Source organism: Macrosteles quadrilineatus, unplaced genomic scaffold, assembly GCF_028750875.1.
Source record: "Macrosteles quadrilineatus isolate MER2022 unplaced genomic scaffold, UCM_ALF_1.0 Scaffold_3__2_contigs__length_128488019, whole genome shotgun sequence".
NCBI lineage: Eukaryota > Metazoa > Arthropoda > Insecta > Hemiptera > Cicadellidae > Macrosteles > Macrosteles quadrilineatus.
The window spans coordinates 90869086-90876316 of NW_026542596.1; positions in this window are offsets into that span (position 1 = coordinate 90869086).

Consider the following 7231-nt stretch of genomic DNA (forward strand, 5'->3'; position numbering starts at 1 on the left):
CCACATTACATATCATTACCATTACATTGGGGCACAGTGTAGGTTATTTTAAATCGAATGTGATGAAGTAGTGTAATTTATTTTTACCAGGACCAGTTATCAAACCGAATCCTAGACAGCTGGGTCAAGTTTCAAACCACTACAAAGCTACTGTCATTTTTCAGTAATATTTTCTAACCACAATCTATCCAATTAGCATCCCAGCAGTACTTGACACATGTTACACAATTAAGTTTAAACCCAAATTCCAAGAAAATTTACGTCTAATGAAAACCTCTTGCTAGGATTACAATCCAGACATAAGCTCTTGTTAATTAGGTGAAATTGCAAAATAATTGATGATACTTGAGTTCTAAAACTGTTCCAGTTATGAATGTCGAGAGGTAACAAATTAATATATGATATGTTAAATGTTCAAAAGCCCAAAACCAAGAATATTAATTACTAAACGTTATTAATATTACTTAGAGAAGCAACGTATCATACAAACGTACTTGAGGTAAGAGCTCTTACTCTGACTAGGGTCGTGGCTTCACAAGGAGGAATGTTCTCCACCTCACCCCCCTCCCTCAACCACCAAACAAAACATTACACACTTGCCTACCTTTAACACGCAATAGCATAATGATCAGTTTGACCAAGCTGTAGCCTACCTTGTACATCCCCCTTGAAGGTTGATTGATTGATTGTAAGAGGGTGGACTCATGGTCCAAGCACGTCAACCGAAGCTTATTGTGCATCCCGCTTGCCACTAACTGGGTAAGCCTATGACTGTGTCCCTAAGTAGGTGCAGGAGCTTTTGCCCAATGTTAGCGTCTGGTTCCTCACCTGGCTGCTTTAGACCAAACAGAGCCCTTCTCCTGGCCCGTAGTCCATCGCAGTCCAGAATAATGTGTTTTGCAGTCTCATCGGACTGGTTACAAAGTCGACACTCCTGCTTGTCATTGACAATTCCTAGAGTGTGGAGATGTTTCCTGAAATGGCCGTGTCCAGTGATAAGAGCAAGTACCTGCTTGACCTGCCCTCTCCCCAGCTTTAGCAGCCAGCGAGTGAAGAGGGTGCTAGGTACTGAGAGCAGTTTTTTGCCAAGTGATTGTCCAAGATGATTACGCCAACGCTCAAGATGTTGTCCCCTGGACCATTTTTTGATTACATGTTTAGCGGCCGCTTTGCTGATGCCACAAAATGGCTCTGGTCCAAAGAGTGGCATGCTCGCACCTTTTTTTGCCAGCTTGTCTGCACTTTCGTTGCCGCCAATGCCTACATGGCCTGGGACCCAGCCGAGAGTTACAGAGTTCTGTGATGCAAGTCTGCAGAGGGTGTTGAAACACTCCCAGACCAGTTTTGAGATGACTTCATTTGAGTCAAGAGCTTTGAGAGCAGCCTGACAATCAGATAAAATCACTATCCTTTTGTCTTGGTACCGTCTGGCTAGTCCTAGGTTGGCACAAGCCAAGATACCCTTGAAGGTTAGCTTAGGTAGATATCCAATAGAGTTCACCTCCTCTACTTTCAGTAAACAAAAATGTCGATTACACACTCATAATACTTTTAAACATCCAGTACATTTAAAAGCGTGGTTTGTGAGTGTTTTTCCGGAAAAATATTGAAACTACTAACAGGGGTGAAACTTTCCAAAAAATGTTCACATGCCAAATCATCAATGGTAGATTATTTATTTTTTGATATTGTCGGTCTATGTCTTGAGAATGTCCAATGTTACGGATTTGAACTTATATGAGTAAATTTTGATTGGTCTTCAAGGAAAAAAAAACTAAATAAATACCTCCGCCACAGATCCTTGCCAATTTATATTTTCTTAGTATTTTGACTAAAATACTTTCTTAAATATTTGCTCATGTAAAATGTGTTCATATTTTTTACAACAGTAGGTTTAATTACAACTTAGGTTTGCTACTACAATGAATACTATTTGTTCGGCTAAATGTTAGTAGGATAGTATGGAATTAATTAATATACCAAACAACAACAGTCTATTTTAAGGGTAAAGTTTTTTTTTAAACTTTCTCTGTTTAATCTAACAAAAACACAAAATTATTCGTTTTAAAAACATAAATGATAGCTAAATAAATTTCCATGTTCAAGGGTAAAAAACAAACCCTAACTTTGCAAAAAAAATTATATTTTCGTCTAAATCGGACCACTGATCGTATTATAGTGTTAACAGATAACTTGGGAAAACAGTATAATCTTTATGGATGACATGAGGATCTTGAGGAAATTTATAGCATTTCATTAATTTTTTTTAATATTAATTTTTTATTTGACCTGATTTTACTTCTTAATATTAAAGCTCAATGTTTTTTTTCAATATGTCTTATACTGTAGGTCAATGTTTTTTTTAATGACTGACACCCCATTTTAAAACTGCTAGGTATGTAACTAGTTTACCAGGTTTGTTTGAACGGTTGGCTTGATAGAATGTGTATGAGTTTTTACAGAATCAACCATTAATATTTATAACTTGGACGGCCATGTGCTGTGGACCATATGTTACCAGGAAACCTCAAATCGAATAACTTGCGGAAATCCCAGGCGGGGAAAGTTTTGGATCGTAAACACGTAGTAGGATTTAAAAATAATAACTTTAACACTAAGGATTCACTATATCTCAATATTTTTGACATTGTGTCCTTTAATAACAGTGTGCTTTGGTTTAATTTGTTTGAGTAACGTTAAATTATTTAGGGTTTTCGCTTCACACATTTAGGTTCTGCCAGTTAATCCTATCGTATTTAAAATTTCCTACCAATGAAACTAAGTACTTTTGTTATGAAGTGTAGGTTTTTTATGTTTTATGCTTACCTAAAATAATATACCATTATTTGTAATAATTAGTAGGGTACACCTCTCTATAAGCTCTCTTTCTTATATAATTTCTAAAACAAGTCCAATATTTCTGTCACATTACCTCAGATAATAATGCCTATGACAACTTTAATCCATCCAAGCTCTAAATGTTTGGCATTTTTTCAGTTTATATATCAATACCAATCTTGAATGGACATATTCACTTTTATACTTTTGAGGTATACTTGTGGTTTCCATGTTATAGTGTTATTTTGAATGTTTAAAAAAATACAAATATATTTAATTTTAGATATACCGATGATAAGGTTAGCAGTGTTAGTAAAACTAAATAGCAATAAGCTTTATTAAGCTATGTAGAAGCATTTTAATCCCCTAAAGTTGTTCACTATACGAGCACTCAACATAGACCACATGTTTTTTTACCTAACCTAACCTATGAATGTGGATTTCCACTCTGACTTTGGCACAAGAGTGATTTTGCCCTTCTTAATAATCACGCCACAAATTTAACCAAAATCCATTACATATTTGCTTTTAAATTATACTTACTACCACAGATGATCAAGCGACGGTAATCAAAAAAGTAAAACAGCAACTCTAAGACTGGTTCGTGGAGCTAATCACCTATTTAATCACTAAAGGAGTTCTATGAACAAAAACAAAATCAAGCAAAAAAGGAAAAAAGAAAGAAAAATAAAGAGATAAAAAAACAAAAAACTTTTGTTTCTTTCTCACACTAATTTACGAGAATTTCTTTAATAAATTACTATGTCGGACGTTGTCTATTGGCTTGTGTATGTTATACCAACTATACCAATTGTGTATGTTAGCAATAGTTACTTTGTAGAACAATCATATAAATGTAGAATCCTATGCGGCAATTTCAATGGGAAATACAATTATTTTCCCCGAGAACTTTCCTCTTCACACAACAATGAAGTACACGTGACTCGATTGTGACCTTGACCTTGACTTGTCACGTGATATATCCATCTGAGGTTGACGGAATTTCTCATCTACCATGATTGTCTCCAGACAAGACACTGAATCGCGATATATCACAATACAATTGGCTTGAAGTTGTTCAAGTAGGCATTTCAAGGTTGATTTACACTTGACGATCTATATCATATTGTTAAGTCGACCCGAATGTCTTTTCTTCACAAAGTGATAGTTTTAGTACAATGAAAGGACTTTCATTAAGAACAAATTATGTGAAAAAGTTAGCTTGATTCTGTTTCGTGTTTAATTTTTGGTAACAAAAATCTCATTCTATTGGAAAACCTATAGAGCAAGTTGTAACGTTAGCATATTCTGATGTCGACTCAAAGTTGTTTACTAGTTACATTTTAACTGGTTGGCAAAGTGGTTATTTAATGGTTAATATTGAGACAAGTGTAAACATTTTTAATGGTTCAACAATAACTCGCAAACCTATCTAGCTATTTCTCTCTGGTCCAAACAAAATTAATTGTAAACTTTCTTAGGACAAACCTCTCTTTTTTCTATATATTTTTTTAAATGTTCTCCCTATATAATAAATAATACAACAAACAGCTAACGGCGCGCTCCCTTGGACATCCTTAGTGGAAAACCATGAGTTCTGGCTACTTGGGAATCCAAGCCATTTGACATACAATAAATCACCCTTCCTCCAGATACATGTCTTTATACTTGGTCTTTAACAACTCCTCTGTATAGAAGCCTCCCCTGACCGGAGGGTGAATACCATGTAGATGAATATTCAAACTGAAGACGCATCAATATGTATGAAACTGACATACTGTGAACGGCTGTAGTACAAACATCACACTGTATACCAACAGATGACTGAATGACAAACAAGCCTACATATTGTAATCAACAGTTTATACCGGGTGATGAACTGTGTTAGACCGGAGGGTGAATACCATGTAGATGAATATTCAAACTGAAGACGCATCATTATGTATGAAACTGACATACTGTGAACTGCTGTAGTACAAACATCACACTGTATACCAACAGATCACTGAATGACAAACATGCCTACATATTGTAATCAACAGTTTATACCGGGCGATGAACTGTGTAAGACCGGAGGGTGAATACCATGTAGATGAATATTCAAACTGAAGACGCATCAATATGTATGAAACTGACATACTGTGAACTGCTGTAGTACAAACATCACACTGTATACCAACAGATAACTGAATGACAAACATGCCTACATATTGTGATCAACTGTGTATACCGGGCGATGAACTGTGTAAGACCGGAGGGAGAATACCATGTAGATGAATATTCAAACTGAAGACGCATCAATATGTATGAAAATGACATACTGTGAACTGCTGTAGTACAAACATCACACTGTATACCAACAGATCACTGAATGACAAACATGCCTACATATTGTAATCAACAGTTTATACCGGGCGATGAACTGTGTAAGACCGGAGGGAGAATACCATGTAGATGAATATTCAAACTGAAGACGCATCAATATGTATGAAACTGACATTCTGTGAACTGCTGTAGTACAAACATCACACTGTATACCAACAGATCACTGAATGACAAACATGCCTACATACTGTAATCAACAGTTTATACCGGGAGATTAACTGTGTTAGACCGGAGGGAGAATACCATGTAGATGAATATTCAAACTGAAGACGCATCAATATGTATGAAACTGACATTCTGTGAACTGCTGTAGTACAAACATCACACTGTATACCAACAGATGACTGAATGGCAAACATGCCTAGATATTGTAATCAACAGTTTATACCGGGCGATGAACTGTGTAAGACCGGAGGGTGAATACCATGTAGATGAATATTCAAACTGAAGACGCATCAATATGTATGAAACTGACATACTGTGAACTGCTGTAGTACAAACATCACACTGTATACCAACAGATAACTGAATGACAAACATGCCTAGATATTGTAATCAACAGTTTATACCGGGCGATGAACTGTGTAAGACCGGAGGGAGAATACCATGTAGATGAATATTCAAACTGAAGACGCATCAATATGTATGAAACTGACATACTGTGAACTGCTGTAGTACAAACATCACACTGTATACATAGATAACTGAATGACAAACATGCCTACATATTGTAATCAACAGTTTATACCGGGCGATGAACTGTGTAAGACCGGAGGGAGAATACCATGTAGATGAATATTCAAACTGAAGACGCATCAATATGTATGAAACTGACATAGTGTGAACTGCTGTAGTACAATTATCACACTGTATACCAACAGATGACTGATTGACAAACATGCCTACATATTGTAATCAACAGTTTATACCGGGCGATGAACTCTGTAAGACCAGAGGGTGAATACCATGTAGATGAATATTCAAACTTAAGACGCATCAATATGTATGAACCTGACATACTGTGAACTGCTGTAGTACAAACATCACACTGTATACCAACAGATGACTGATTGACAAACATGCCTACATATTGTAATCAACAGTTTATACCGGGCGATGAACTGTGTAAGACCAGAGGGTGAATACCATGTATATGAATATTCAAACTGAAGATGCATCAATATGTATGAAACTGACATACTGTGGACTGCTGTAGTACAAACATCACACTGTATACCAACAGATGACTGATTGACAAACATGCCTACATATTGTAATCAACAGTTTATACCGGGCGATGAACTGTGTAAGACCAGAGGGTGAATACCATGTAGATGAATATTCAAACTGAAGACGCATCAATATGTATGAAACTGACATACTGTGAACTGCTGTAGTACAAACATCACACTGTATACCAACAGATGACTGATTGACAAACATGCCTACAACTACATATTGTAATCAACAGTTTATACCGGGCGATGAACTCTGTAAGACCAGAGGGTGAATACCATGTAGATGAATATTCAAACTGAAGACGCATCAATATGTATGAAACTGACATACTGTGAACTGCTGTAGTACAAACATCACACTGTATACCAACAGATGACTGATTGACAAACATGCCTACAACTACATATTGTACTCAACAGTGTTATGTTTTGGCTGTAATAACCATATACAAAAAGAAAGAGTTTATAAGTGGACTGTATAAATATTAACTGATGTTTGTTACCTTGATGTTGCATTGGTTTTCACTAGGCCTACTCCTCTTCATGTATTTTCCATTTATAAATATATTGTCCAGGGGCCCCTTTTTGTGGTTCTCTTCATATTGCATACTGGCAATTTAGTTATCTATATCTTGCTATTATATTTTATACGTTTCTTGCACTGCACTTGATATTAATTTACACTGTGAACTGATCTGATGCTTACTGGCATCAACATGGTTATAGTAGCACAGTTAAAGTGAGAGAGAGATTCCACTGTACTGAATGAT